The sequence below is a fragment of the Chiloscyllium plagiosum genome, unplaced genomic scaffold (assembly GCF_037043375.1).
Source record: "Chiloscyllium plagiosum isolate Xiang-an unplaced genomic scaffold, Cpla_swu_hap1 HiC_scaffold_36, whole genome shotgun sequence".
Lineage (NCBI taxonomy): Eukaryota > Metazoa > Chordata > Chondrichthyes > Orectolobiformes > Hemiscylliidae > Chiloscyllium > Chiloscyllium plagiosum.
In genome coordinates this window covers 8,135,009-8,150,355 of record NW_028270174.1, presented here as the reverse complement: position 1 = coordinate 8,150,355, position 15,347 = coordinate 8,135,009, and the positions used below count along the sequence as shown (strand labels likewise).

Below are 15,347 nucleotides of genomic sequence, written 5' to 3'. Positions count from 1 at the left end.
CCGCATAGGTTGGGACATTGAGTATATTCAAGGCTGAGACAGATTTTTAATCAGGAAGAGAAGCATGGATTATGTGGAAAAGGCAGGAAAGTGGAGTTGAGGGTTATCACACCAGCCATGATCTCATTGAATGGAAGAGCAGACTTGATGGGCTGAATGGCCTGCTTTGGCTCCTATGTCTTACGTGTTTTGTTTTGTTTTGTGACAAGCAAAATACTGCAGATGCTGAACTTCAGAAATAAAAATGGGAAGTGCAGAAGAAATTGAGTACATCTGGCAACACCTGATCTTCCTTGGAATCTTGGATTCTTTTGTTACATTTTTACATGGGATTGTGGCTGGGCCTGTATATCTTGTCCATTCCAAATTGCCCAGCGAACTGTTAACAACCAAGCACTTTGGTGTGGGGTCTGGAGTTAAATGTAGTCCAGGCCAGATCAGGATGACGGACTTCCTCCTCAAGGGACATTAGTGAACCAGATAGTTTTTTTTTGCCAATTGACAGTGGCTCTATGTTTGCCATTAGACTAACTGTTTTCAAGTAATGGTAGGATTCAAACCAATGTTAGTCTGGAGTTCTGGATCACTAGTCCAGTGACGTTATCACTATGCAACCATCTCCATGGAATGTTAATTCTGTTCCTCTGCCACAGATGCTGGCAGCCAGATTTTGGATTAGTGGTGCTGGAAAAGCACAGCAGTTCAGGCAGCATCAGAGGAGCAGCAAAATCGATGTTTCGGGCAAAAGCCCTTCATCAGGAATAAAGGCAGAGAGCCTGAAGCGTGGAGAGATAAGCTAGAGGAGGGTGGGGGTGGGGAGAAAGTAGCATGGAGTACAATAGGTAAGTGGGGTCAGGGAGGAGGGTGGAGTGGATAGGTGGAAAAGAAGATAGGCAGGTAGGACAAGTCATGGGGACAGTGCTGAGCTGGAAGTTTGGAACTAGGGTGAGGTGGGGGAAGGGGAAATGAGGAAACTGCCATGATGCCCTGGGGTTGAAGTGTTCCGAGGCGGAAGATGTGGCGTTCTTCCTCCAGGCATCTTGTGGTGAGGGAGCGGCGGGGAAGGAGGCCCAGGACCTCCACATCCTTGGCAGAGGGGAGAGGGATTTGAAATGTTGGGCCACAGGGCGGTGTGGTTGATTGGTGCGGGTGTCCCGGAGATGTTCCCTAAAGCGCTCTGCCAGGAGGCGTCCAGTCTCCCCAATGTAGAGGAGACCACATCGGGAGCAACGGATGCAATAAATGATATTAGTGGACGTGCAGGTAAATCTTTGATGGATGTGGAAGGCTCCTTTAGGGCCTTGGATGGAGGTGAGGGAGGAGGAGTGGGCGCAGGTTTTGCAGTTCCAGCAGTGGCAGGAAAAGGTGCCAGGATGGGAGGGTGGGTTGTAGGGGGGCGTGGACCTGACCAGGTAGTCGCGGAGGGAATGGTCTTGACCTACTGAGTTTCACCAGTATTTTGATTTTCTTGTTTTGCTCATTGAGAGATAAATATTGAATACTAAGACAGAACTCCCCTGCTCCTCTTTAAAAAGCACCACTGCATTTTTAACGTTCACCTGATAAGGTAAACCATGACGTTGATTTAACACTTTCTCCAAAGGATGGGAGGGCCTACTCTGCAGGTCTCCCTTGGCACTGCGTTTGAGTGTTTGCCTCGAATTTTGAGCTTACATTTCTCGAGTGGGACTTGACCTCCCAGTGGTCTGCTGCGGAAATCAGAGGGCTTATAACCGAGTCACAACTGAGCATTCAGAAATGTTCGTGTTTGAGTCAGGTAAGATGAGCCACTTGAGAAAATAGGAGAAAGTGAGGACTGCAGATGCTGGAGGTTTGAGTCAAGAGTGCAGTGCTGGAAAAGCACAGCAGGTCAGGCAGCATCCAAGGTGCTTTTGCCCAAAACGTTAATTTTCCTGCTCCTTGGATGCTGCCTGACCTGCTGTGCTTTTCCAGCACTTATGAAAATAGTCTGGTATTTTTTTTAATTTTGTGGGGCTGTTATACTGTTTGAATAGAAACAAGTCCAAATTCTATTCATTTATCGTGTATAAAGGAGTTTTGCTTTGTTCAGAGTTTCCTTGGCCGGCATTAGGAAAGATTGAAGAATGAAAGGGACAATGTAAAACCAAAATGCTGCGGATGCTGGAAATCTGGAACAAGAGTTGAAGAATCAGAGAACTGGACACAGGAACTGTGTGTGATTTTTGGAACCAAATCAAAAATCGCTGGAAAAGCTCATCAGGTCTGGCAGCATCTGTGAACAGAAATCAGAGTTAACGTTTCAGGTGAGGAAGGGTAGCCAGACCTGAAACACTAGCTTTGCTTTCTCTTCACAGATGCTGCCAGACCTGCTGAGCTTTTTCCAGCAATTTCCTTTTGTGTTTCTGATTTATACAACATCTGCGGTTCTTTCGGTTTTTATTTAGTCTCAGTGATTTCTCCAGCCATGTAGAGGTTTGTGTCCGTAAAGCTCACTTGTCTCTTCCACTGCATGACAATGTCTGACAACAAGAATGACAACTTGCATTTATATTAACATAGAAAAGTAGGAGCTAGTAGCAGGATCTTCAAGTATGCTCTGCCATTCAATTTGATCATAGCTGAACCTCCATCTTAATACTGTATCGTGTCTCTAACTTACCTGGTATCCTTCATGGGCATATATGTGGCTATATGATTGTCATTAGTCTCCCTGATTTTAGTAATGCTAGATTTCATTGCCTGCCCTTGTAGGATTTGAACTAATGTGTCAAGAATATCAGTCTGGAGTTCTGAATCACCAGTCTGGTGGTAGTGTCACTACATCACCATTTCCCTGAAATGGTAATCCTTTCTCTTCCACAGATGCTGCCAGACCTGCTGGGTTTCATGTAATGAAGTAATATACTCAAAGCCACAAATGGCAATGCCAGGGAGGTACCCAAAAGCGTGATCAAGGAGCTACGTTTTAAGGAGAGTCTTGAGGTAACAGCAAGGTTTCTTCTAATTATTGTCTCAGCTGCATGGACCTCCTGAGGTCTGTGTGAGACAGTGGTTTCCAAAGGTGGAAGCCATCATGTTGACACATCCAACAGCGTGTGTGTGGAACCTCCAAGTGGCCAAGCAATAGTGCAACTTGGGAATGTTGGGTCAGAGTGGGAGATAGAGGCTGAGAGGATCAGGGATAGGATTCCAGAGCTTAGGATCTATATCTGAAGGTTGGACCATCAGTGATGAATGCATGGAGATTGGGGATGCTCAAGAGGCAAGAATTAGAGGAGCACAGTGAATGGAAGGAGATTACGGAGAGAGGGAGGGATGAGGTCAAAGGGCAAGAAGGGTGAGATAGGGAATTTTAGAATTATGATTTTGTTTGAGCTGGAACTCTCATAGATTATCAAACACACAGCCAATGGATGAACAAGACTGATGTGAATAAAGTCTCCACCAATAGTCCCAGAGGTAATTCTAATACTTCTATATAGAGTGATCTGATCTCTTTTTCCGTCATCCATTTTAATTATCTCAGTTTTTCTTCTTTCATTTCCTAGATATTCAGTGGAGTAGGAGTTGATGACAGCCAGAAACTCTTCAGCATCCATTTCATTTACATTTGTGTATATTTTAATATATTGTTCCATATGCCATGTCCATAGCTACATCAGTTATCATGTCGTTCTTCATATGAAGAACAGAGAGCTTTGACCTTTTACCTGGCCAAGAAAGATTTGGTGATCTCTTCCTCATTGTGACCACATCCCACATGTTCTTTGGGAGTCCCTGTGGTGTTCTTGGCCATTCGTTTCTCTCCGATGTGGAGAACGGAGAGGATCCCTGCTGCTATATTCAGCTGAGCTATATCAATACAGAGCTTATCCCTGACTTGGAGGTATCTTGCTCCAGCTCACTAAGGCATCTGTGGGTGACAAGGTTCCCTTTGTATTAACCTCATTTCCAGCAGACAGTCAAACACTTCAGGAACAGAAGTTGCAATGCATGTGAACATTTGAGAGATACTATGTGCCATGTCAAGGTGAACTAAACAATTTATTTTGTCCCCTCTCCCTGTTGGGCGGGGATATAAGTTCTAATGCCACAAAATATGAGAAGTTCGAAGTCAAAGGGCTAACTATAGTAGAGTAACTGAGTGAACATTGAAACCAAATGGCACAAAAGATTTTGTGTATGATTTGTGCATTAAATTTCACCTTTTGGACAATTGAAGTGAATAGGAAGAAGGCCATTTAGGAGCTGTGGTTATAACTTGCCTGTAAGTTTAGATATATACCATGTATTTCTCTCTATTGATGATCACATGAAGCGTATCATTGGACTGGCATATACTCCAACCCACTGATGCTAATTCAAAATCGGTACCTGGTTATTCTTTAATTTACGTCACCAATTGACAATGTTTTACTGCATTTAATCCCGTTCCCCAGCTGTCAGTGATTACATTTGCAGCAACTGGAGAGAGAATGGGTTTTCAGAATGAGCTAGGCGAATGTGAGGACTGCAAATGCTGGAGATCAGAGTCGAGAGTGTGGTGCTGGAAAAGCACAGCAGGTCAGGCAGCATCCGAGGAGTGGGAGAATTGACATTTTGGGCAAAAATCGGGAATCGGAACAAACTACCTCCTTTTGAATCCTGTGCCACATTCCCTAAAATTTCTTTCTGTTATGCAGACCTCTGCAGTCTATGCACTAACTAGGCAGTAACTAATGCATATTGGAGTCAATACATTTGTTCATCAATCAGTGAATTGTGTATCAAAGAGCGAATGTTGACTCTGTGTCACATGTACAATGTTCTTGTCAGTGTTTGCAGGAACAAAGAGAGTTTGGAATGAACGTATGTGTTGGCTGTCCCTCAATTTGAGAATGATGTCCATTTGGGTTCATAACTTGCTTTCCTGGCTCTTCATAAAACTGAGCAGGCCAGTTCTTGATGCTCAGACCTTTGGGTCCATTGGATAGGATGTCCATAAGATAATGGGCTCCAGAGAGCTGGATTTGCTTCATCTTTCTTCTCTCTTTGGCATTACGTTGCCTCATCGTGAAGACATTTGGACTTGCAGCTTGTTGGACAAGCAGTTGCCATTTTGAATGACTTGTAACAACCTCCACCCTCATTAACGTCAGTGCTGTCCCACTTGCCAGAGAGCTTGAAAATATCTGTACAGCATTTTCTTCATCCTCCCTGGAAAGTTGGCCATTGGAGATTAGAGAAAATAGGACCTGCAGGGGGAGATGTTTATCAGCTATCTAGAAATGCTAGCCAGTCCTTTTGAGGTGGAATTTGCAGGAGTTTCGCCTGAATGCCTGTACAGCTCTATTGTATAACATTTCTTCAACAGTCTGCACATTGAACCTGAAGAATTTCTTGGAGGCTTTGCTGTTGGAATTTTTGTAGTTCTGTTATGTATCGCTGATACACAGTCCAGGTCTCACTGCAGTGTGGGAGCGTGATGATGACAACTGCTGTGTACTCAAGGACTTTTGTTGACTTGTGGAGGGGTTTGTTGTCAAACACTTGCTGCTGTAGTTTGTAGAAAGCTGAACTAATACAACTATTCCTGTGTGGAATCTCTTCATGACTTGTGCACAAGGGCAAAAATTGTATGAATATTAGAGTCGAGATGGGTGGTGCTGGAAAAGCACAGCAGGTCAGGCAGCATCCAAAGATCAGGAGAATCGATATTTCAGATCTCCAACTCAATATCATTGCAGTCATATCATCATAACAGCTTCAGGATTCTGATAAAGTTTCTTGGACATCCAACAATATACAAATAATCCACAAAGCTTCTTGATTTACTACACTAAATGTCTGGTGAATGAATGCAGTGATGAACTCCTGATGTTTTTCTTGACATTTGTCATCAAGTTGGTCACAAAGGCCATGCGAGTGGTTCCTCTGGAAGCTGAGCTGTGTCTCTGGCATAACTTTGCCAGCCACAGGTAGTAGGAAATTCAAGAGAATGCCAAGTATTAGGATTGTCCCTGATTTATACAATAGGGAAATAATTTAATAGTTCCCACAGCATGATTTATCTTCGTTCATAAAAATAGTTCCAATTGTCACAATCCTGAAATCAGTGGTTGGTAGAGGCAGGGGCATGGGGGAGGGGGACATTAGGGTTTCCTTTTCCACTCAGACAAACTGAGTACTCAGAGTCCTGATCTGAGCAAATGCCTGCCAGTTTTAAAGGACTTCAGCTAGTACAGCACCCACATGTCAGGCATTGTTGTCTACACACGCCTTTAAAAGAGGCAGGAGGAGTTGAGAATATAACAAAGTACTGCAGATGCTAAAAGCGGAAAATGCTGGAGAAACTCAGCAGGTCTTGCAATGACTGTAGAGAGAGAAAGAGAATTGACATCTCAAGACCTGAATGATGACTTGGGGTGAGTAGAACATCCCGTTAAAAATGGCAGTCCCAATTATTGGATTTGTAATGAGAAGTGCAGAGTGTAAAACCAAGGAACTTCAGATAAACCATCAAAAACCACTGGGTCTCATCTGGCCAATTCTGGACATCACCATTTAGGAATGACTAAGTCTTTGAGAGGGTGCAGAAAATATTAATGTAAATTTTTTCAAGCCTCGGGGCATCCCAAATATGTTTTGCAACAACGACGCGCTTTTTACGTGTTGTCTGAAATGTAGGAAATACAGCAGCCCATTTGTGACATAAAGCTCCCACAAGCAGCAATGAGATCATGAACAGTTCAGCTTTTTTGTGGCATTGATTGAGAGATAAATATTGGCCCAGAACACCAGGTAGAACATCCATCAGCTGCTTCATATGAGAGGGTAGATGGGGCATCAGTTTCATATCTCATCAAAAGGACAACATCTCTGACAGCAATGTGGTTAACTCTTAACTACTCTCTGGGCAGTAAAGGCTGCCTGGCCAGTGATACCAGGTAAAAACAATGACTGCAGATGCTGGAAACCAGATTCTGGATTAGTGGTGCTGGAAGAGCACAGCAGTTCAGGCAGCATCCAAGGAGCTTCGAAATCGACATTTCGGGCAAAAAGCCCTTCATCAGGAGTGATACCCTCATCCCGTGAATGAATACAAAAGAACTTGAATTTTAAATGCCACAGGTGCCATTGTGGGATTTGAACCCATGTACCTCAAGGATTAGACTGGGTCTTTGGTTCAGTGACTATACTACCATCTCACCTGAAAAAGGATTCAGATGATAGGGGGGTTTGGTCTTTCCAGCCTGATTGTGAGCTTTTCTCGCAGAGGGTGGTGTGTGTATGAAATGAACTGCCAGAGGAAGTGGTGAAGGCTAGGACAATTACAGCATTTAAAAGACACCTGGATGGGTATATGAATAGGAAGAGTTTAGAGCGATATGGGCTAAGTGCTGGCCATATGGGACTAGATTAGGATAGGCTGTCTCATCGGCATAGCCGAATTGGATCAAAAGGTCTGTTTCCGTGCTGTATAGCGCAATTAGTATGACTCTAACTCTTGTAGTTATCCTGCTTCTCACTTGTACCAGTTAATATCGTGTTGACCTTGATGAGAGCAGGAAGGAGAGGAAATCAAAGAAAATTGATTTGATCTTCCAAGTGAGAGGCTGGGAAAAGTCAGCAAGTGTTTGATGCTAAGATCTTGGAAACATAATGGTTGGAGAGATAACAAACAACAAAATAGAGAAGACTTCTGAATAAAAGTTAGAACATAGAACATAAAACATAGAACATAGAACAGTACAGCACAGAACAGGCCCTTCAGCCCACGATGTTGTGTCGACCACTGATCCTCATATATGCACCCTCAAATTTCTGTGACCATATGCATTTCCAGTAGTCTCTTAAATGTCCCCAATGACCCTGCCTCCACAACTGCTGCTGGCAATGCATTCCATGCTCTCTCAACTCTCTGTGTAAAGAACCTGCCTCTGACATCCCCTCTATACTTTCCTCCAACCAGCTTAAAACTATGACCCCTCGTGTTACCCATTTCTGCCCTGGGAAATAGTCTCTGGCTATCGACTCTATCTATGCCTCTCATTATCTTGTATACCTCAATTAGGTCCCCCTTCTCCTCCTTTTCTCCAATGAAAAAAGTCCGAGCTCAGTCAACCTCTCTTCATAAGATAAGCCCTCCAGTCCAGGCAGCATCCTGGTAAACCTCCTCTGAACCCGCTCCAAATCATCCACACCTTTCTTATAATAGGGTGACCTGAACTGGACACAGTATTCCAAGTGCGGTCTAACCAAAGTTTTATAAACCTGCAACAAGATCTCACGACTCTTAAACTCAATCCCCTGTTAATGAAAGCCAAAACACCATATGCTTTCTTAACAACCCTGTCCACTTGGGTGGCCATTTTAAGGGATCTATGTACCTGCACACCAAGATTCCTCTGTTCCTCCACACTGCCAAGATTCCTATCCTTAATCCTGTACTCCGCTTTCAAATTCGACCTTCCAAAATGCATCACCTCGCATTTATCCAGGTTGAACTCCATCTGCCACCTCTCAGCCCATCTCTGCATCCTGTCAATGTCCTGCCTGCAGCCTACAACAGCCCTCTATACTGTCAACGACACCTCCAACCTTTGTGTCATCTGCAAACTTGCTGACCCATCCTTCAATCCCCTCATCCAAGTCATTAATAAAAATTACAAACAATAGAGGCCCAAGGACAGAGCCCTGTGGAACACCACTCACCACAGACTTCCAGGCAGAATATTTTCCTTCTACTACCACTCGCTGTCTTCTGTTGGCCAGCCAATTCTGTATCCAGACAGCTAAGTTCCCCTGTATCCCATTCGTCCTGACCTTCTGAATGAGCCTACCATGGGGAACCTTATCAAATGCCTTGCTGAAGTCCAAATACACCACATCCACAGTTCGACCCTCATCAACTTTTCTAGTCACATCCTCAAAAGAACTCAATAAGGTTTGTGAGGCATGACCTGCCCCTCACAAAGCTGTGTTGACTGCACTTAATGAAGCCATGCTCTTCCAGATGGTCATAAATTCTATCCCTTAGTTCTCTCGTATTGCTGCTTTCTCAGATGAATTTGATGAGGAATTTGATGGTAGATGTTGGAGGGATGAATTAGAAGGAAACCCAGTTTAAAACTATCCTGGTTACTAACCTATCCTGACGACATTGAGTTTTCAGAACTTTAACTTGCTCAACTGGTTCTCTACAATGGGGGAAAAGAAAGTAAACTTAGGGAATGGCTCACCGAGTATAGCACCTGGGTCCACAGGGGTTGACGGGACCTCCCAGTCACTGCCCATTTCAATTCCCCCAACCACTCCCTTTCCGACATTACCATCCTTGGCCTCCTTCATTGCCAAAACAAACCACAGCTCCTATTGGAGGAACAACACCTTATCTTCCACCTGGGCACTCTACAGCCAGAGGTCCCAACATTAACTTTTCCAATTTCAAGTAACCTTCCTTCCATCCCCTGACTCCCTTCCCAGCCCCTCCCCCTCCCTTCCAGTGCTCCCTGCCACCAACTGGATTCATTCCTCCCAGTGACCAACTAGGTCATACCCTCTAACTGTCTTCACCTTTCCCCAATTCACCACCCTATCCCTGCCACCCCCTTTATCTTCAGTTCCCCCTACTCTCACCCCCAGTCCTGAAAAAGGGTTACACCTGAAATGTTGGCTTCTGCACCTCCTGATGAAGCCTGGTTTACTGTGTTCACCCAGCCTCCTGCCTATCTACAGTTGGCCACTGTGGCAAGGACACCCAGTCAATATCAGGGGAATCTTGAGTTCTGATGAAAAGTCACTGAATTTGAAACATTAACTGTGCTTTCTCACCACAGGTGTTGCCAGATCTGCTGAGTTTCACCAGTGATTTCTGCTTTTATTTCTAACAATTTCTCTGCTTTTTAAAAAATTCATTTGAGGTATGTAGGTGTCACTGGCTGGCCCAGTGTTTATTGCCTATCCCTAGTTGCACTTCAGAAGGTGGTGATGAGCTGCCTTCTTGAACTGCTGCAGTCCACCTTATACTCTTCAATCAATTGTTTCTAACAGGACAGAAAGAGGCCCTTCCGCCCATCATGTCTGCACCATTCATCAAGCTTCCATCTGTTATAATCCCATTTTCCTGCATTTGGCCCTTTACTTTGATATGATCTCCTAATTTTCATTAAAGTTATCTTTGCTCCTTCATTTAAACTTTAGATTTCTTTAGATTATCTTTAGATTTAGAACTTATTGTCATGTGTACTTCAGAACAGGAGTACAGTGCAACATTTTCAATGTTGCCACACAAGCCACCATCTTAGGTTCAAATACCTAGGTACAAAAACTTAAGAACAAGTTAGAAAGAAGTCGGAACAAAGTTAAAAGATATAGTTACTCTGTCTGTTCTTTTTTAAGTCATTGTGTGTCCAAAGATAGCAACTGTTGTTAAGAAATAAGACATAGGAGCAGAAATTAGGCCATTCAGCCCATTGTGTTTGCTCTGCCCTTTAGCCTGAAATGTCGACTTCTCCACCTTTGGATGCTGCCTGGCTTGCTGTGTTCTCCCTGTCTCCTGCTTGTCTATCTTGGATTCCAGCAGCGGCAGTATTTTTTGTTTCTGCCCTTCAATCATGGCTGATAAGTTTTTTGACCCCTTTTTCCCACTTTCTCCCAGTAATCCTTGATCCCTTTGACAATTCTATCTCCATCTTAAATATACTCAATGACCTAGCCTCCACAAACTTTTGTGGCAGTGAATTCCAAAAGTTAAGTTTAGAATGCATTCAGAATATGAATATATCTTACACCTAATCAATTGTAAATATTTTGTGAATTTATAATTTCAAACTATTGGTCAAGTTTGAATGTTAAAATGCGGAGAATTTTAGAACAAGTTGCACAACACCTTTTTTTGGGATAAAGTTTAAAGGTGGCATGGTGGCTCAGTGGTTAGCACTGCCGCCTCACAGCACCAGGGACCTGGGTTCAATTCCAGCCTCAGGTGACTGTCTGTGTGGAGTTTGCACATTCTTCCTGTGTCTGCGTGGGTTTCCTCTGGGTGCTCCGGTTTCCCCTCACAATCCAAAGATGTGCAGGTTAGGTGAATGGACCATGCTAAATTGCCCGTAGTGTTCAGGGGTGTGTAGGTTAGGTGCATTAATCAGGGGTAATGTAAAATAATAGGGTAGGGGAATGGGTCTGGGTGGGATGCTCTTCAGAGGGCCAGTGTGGACTTGTTGGGCCAAATTGTCTGTTTCCACACTGTTGAGATTGTATGAAAATTGTTATTAGGAAGGATTTCACTCTTTTTGTTGTCTTTATCCAATCTAAAGATGATGTGGAGGTGCTGTTGTTGGTGAAAATTCACACAACAGCAAGTTATAGTCCGACAGGTTTATTTAGAAGTATGAAGGAGCAGAACTCCAAAAGCTCGTGCTTTCAAATAAACCTAGTGGGTATAACCTGGTGTTGTGTGATTTTTAACTCAATCTAAAGATGAACACCTAGATTAGTTCACTCAGTTGGTAGATGGGTATGAGCAAAACAAAGTAGGAAAAGCCATTATTTGAAGGGGAGGTTACATTGACAATGGTCCAATTTAGCTCCATTGCCGGAGATTGCCGAAGTGTAGGTGATGAAACGAGGAGTCCGGGGGACGAATTGCCTCCGGAGATTGCCGAAGCCTTGCTATTGCCGGAGATTGCCGAAGTGTTGCTGCTGCTGAGAGCCCGGAGCCCGAGACTGGTCTGTCAGTCATTGGAGACGCGCCGAAGGAGCGAGAGCCAAAAGTGGGGGAGGTGGAGAAGGAGGAGGAAGGGGGGGACTTTTAACCCATCACTGCAAACAACCTCCAGTGCTCCCGTGTGAAGTGGGAGCAAAGCAAGAAAGAAGCATTCAGCAGCGGCTGAAGATCATTGCCAGAGATTAAAGCAGGGCAAGCGGAGAGTGCAGGAGTTTGCAGTGAAGGTACCTGTGTGTGTTTAAATGTGTGTGTATATGTGAGACCCACAAACATATCAAAAAGTAAAAGGAGGCGCTCGTTCGCTACGATCCTGCCAAGTGCTGTACTGGAGAATATTGCCACAAAATCCATTTGAGGTTTTAAGAAAATACTACCAAAGGATTAACAATGATTGCATTGCTATGGTTAAATTTAGAATGCTTTCAAATTATGAATATATTTTAAACCTAATAGATTATAAATATGTTGTGAATTTATAATTTGGAAATATTGTTAAGTTTGAATGTTAAAATGCAGAGACTTTTTAGGACAAGTTGCACAACACCTTATCTTTGGGACAAATTTGTCTTCAGGAAGGATTTCACTCTTTCACTCTTTCTGTTGTCTTTGTCCAATCTAAAGATGAACACCTAGATTAGTTCACTCAGTGGGAAGTTTTCAATTCTTGTTGAGTTTTTTTGTTCAGTAAAGTCACGTTCGCTATTTATTCTCTTCAATATGTTTGTGACTGTACACACTCGGAATTTCTGTGATACTTTATTTTAGTAAGTGGAGAGATTAGTCAGAACCACTATGTCAAAAAAAAAACCCAACGTGACTGAACAGCTCAGTTGGAGAAAAGTCCAAGAAATTTCTTCTGTCACCCAACATCCTGCTCCTTCCATTCATCAACAACGTATTCATCTAAACCCTCTCAGAAGAAAATAAACTATTTGTGTTTTTTCACTTCGAATAGTGGAATATGATTGGATTTTTGTTGCATTTATTCATAAAACAAGAACTGTCTAACTTTGTTTGGCATACTGTTGTAATAATTCAAAAGTCAGGATTAAATAATACACTTGTTGAAATGGTTTATGTTGACTGCGATGTAGCAGCCAAAACCACTACATTTCCATTTTCAACTCATGTCTTGCCTGTCCAGTGAACAAAGTTGTACTTATTTTCACTACAACTAGATACAATATCAGTAAAACTCCAGTGTGGATAGTAAAACAGGTTAATTGATAATTAAAATATTTTAAATGTCGGATAGTTTCTTATCCGTTAAAAGAGTGCAATAGTTGGAAGTGATTGAAAAGAACAAATATAGTGTGAATGAGCCATTGCCTACAATATCCAGAGTACATGCTGTTCAAAAAAAAAGTGACAATGCTTTGGATTTTCTTTTTACAAAGAATGGGAAATAACTGGGTGTCCCAGATACACGCTGGTCATCCATTGATTGATGAAGACTGAGTTGTGTGGAATTACACAAACACTCGAGGACTGCAATTTAAAGTGGTTTACCATTCACAGCCACTGTGTCTTTTTTGAGTGCTTCTTATCCTGGTAATTCATGAATACCAGTCATTTTCTGATTGTATTTTTAAAGATATCCATCTACAGTCAATTCCATTCATCTTCTTAGCTGGCTGTAAAAGGTCCCATGGGGAGCTTTCCCCCAGTGTAGTGGGATATTTTACTTCCACCTGAGAAGACAGACAAAGCTTTCATCTGAAATCGGGACACTGACAGAGAAATGTGCTGCATTGCGACATATTAATTTATTGAAAATATGATACTGTATATGTAATGAAAGTAAGAGAATCCTGAACTTAATTTTTGCCATTGTCTTACAGATACACTTATGAAAAGTTATTACTTCAAATAATTGAATTGGAAATGGAAAATTCCATAGGAAAGGCATATCTTTTGCCCTCAAGATTTTTTTTGGAATGCACAAATATGCTGTATGCATTGCATTCTATTTGTCTCAATGCATAGTTCAATTAATCAAAATTGACATTTCCTTGCGATCTGTGTTGACTAACTCTGTTAGTCACACCTTTCGTACATTCACTAATCTTATTCCACTTTGTCGGCTCGAGTAACTTATTTCGGAGAGATATGAGTCTAATTGTTCCATAGTTACTTTCTTAAATCATTTTCTGCCATTGTGAATGCGTATAGTCCAGCTTGATGTATTCTGGGTAAATCAGGCACCCAAAACTTAAAGATAAAGTTCATGCTAGTTTCATGTAAAAATTGCACATAAATTACCATGATAAGTGAGGAGAACAGCAGAGGAACGGGCCAGTTGGTCCACGATGTTGATCCGAACATGACGCCAAATTAAACTCATCCCTTCTGCCTGCACTTGGTCAATATCCCTCAATTTCCTGCATATTCATGTGCTTATCTAAAAGTCTCTCAAATACCCCTATCATATCTGGCTTTAGATGAGTGCAGAAAGGTGAATTAGGTTTGAATGTAAGAGTTCAATTTTCTTTTTCCACTAAAAATGTCCTTGCTTTCCTGATTCAGATTTTTTTTGAATGATTGTTCGCAAGACTGTCCCTTTAGAGAAATGGCCTATGTTCAGAATGAATTTCATTTTCAAATACACATTAGCAACTTTTGTTTGCTAATTCTCTCAAGGTCGATTTATTTAAGATTGCTCAGGCTGAGTTGATATTTCGCAATGTATACTGCATAGTTTGTCAACTGTTGTATTGTATCAGAGTACCTTTTATTAAAATGGGACCAAATACCACATTTAGAGTCAATCTCCAAACATTTGTTTCCTGTTATGAGGCATTTTTGTAACCATGGGTTGTACTTGATGTCTGATTCCCCTGTTTGTTGCTGATCCTTTTTAATGTGTTTTCTTTTACTGTTCAATCACATCCTTTCTGTACTTATATTGCAACTCCTAATTTCCATAAATAGTTACAAGCTGGGCTATTGCCAGTACTTTGTGTAATACAGGAGGGAAACAAATATTTAACTAAATTGTTATTATTTTTGCTTAAGGCTACTGATTAGAGTGATACCAGTAGTTATCTGGAGGGAGGTGAACAAGTATGATTGTTGCGGAAGAGATATCATTCTGATAATGTCACTATACTAACGTAATCCAGAACCTCAGGCTAATGTTCTTGGGACATGGAAGATGGTGAAATTTGAATCCATTAAGAATCTGGAATTGAACAAGAAAGTTGGTTTAATGTAATCATTGTTCATAAAAATTGAAAGACCTGCAGATGCTGGAAATCAGAAACAAAGCCACAAAATGTTGGGAAAGCTCAGTTGGTCTGAAAAAGAGACACTGGACCTAAAATAGTAACTCTGATTTCTCTCCACAGATGCTGCCAGCCTTACTGAGCTTTTCCAGCAATTTCTGTATTTGTAATCATTGTTCATTGGTGTTTAAAGAAAACTAAAGGTTTCCTAATGTCCTTTAATGAAAAAAAGCTGCTGTCCTTACCTTAACATGTGACTCCAGACACACAATGATGGGGTTCACACTTAACAGTGCTTTGAAACAGTCTAGTAAGCCACTCTGTTCAAGGTAAATTAGTGTTAGCCAACAAGTGCTGACCTTGTCAGTGACACTCAAAGACCAAAGAAAATCTGAAATAGTTTCTGCCCATGTACCTGACATGTATGATTGAAG

The 15,347-nt window shown here is 42.1% G+C and overlaps 1 protein-coding gene across 5 annotated transcripts in view; it reads left to right on the top strand.

The window, feature by feature from the left end:
• Positions 1-11,808: 11,808 nt before the first annotated feature.
• bmpr1ba (bone morphogenetic protein receptor type 1Ba) overlaps positions 11,809-15,347 on the top strand; it is a 584,628-nt gene continuing 581,089 nt past the window's right edge. For all 5 annotated transcript variants that reach the window (XM_087979920.1, XM_087979918.1, XM_087979921.1 and 2 more), the window contains exon 1: positions 11,809-11,913. The gene's annotated coding sequence lies outside the window, so the exon portion shown is untranslated. The remainder of the gene's footprint in view (positions 11,914-15,347) is intronic.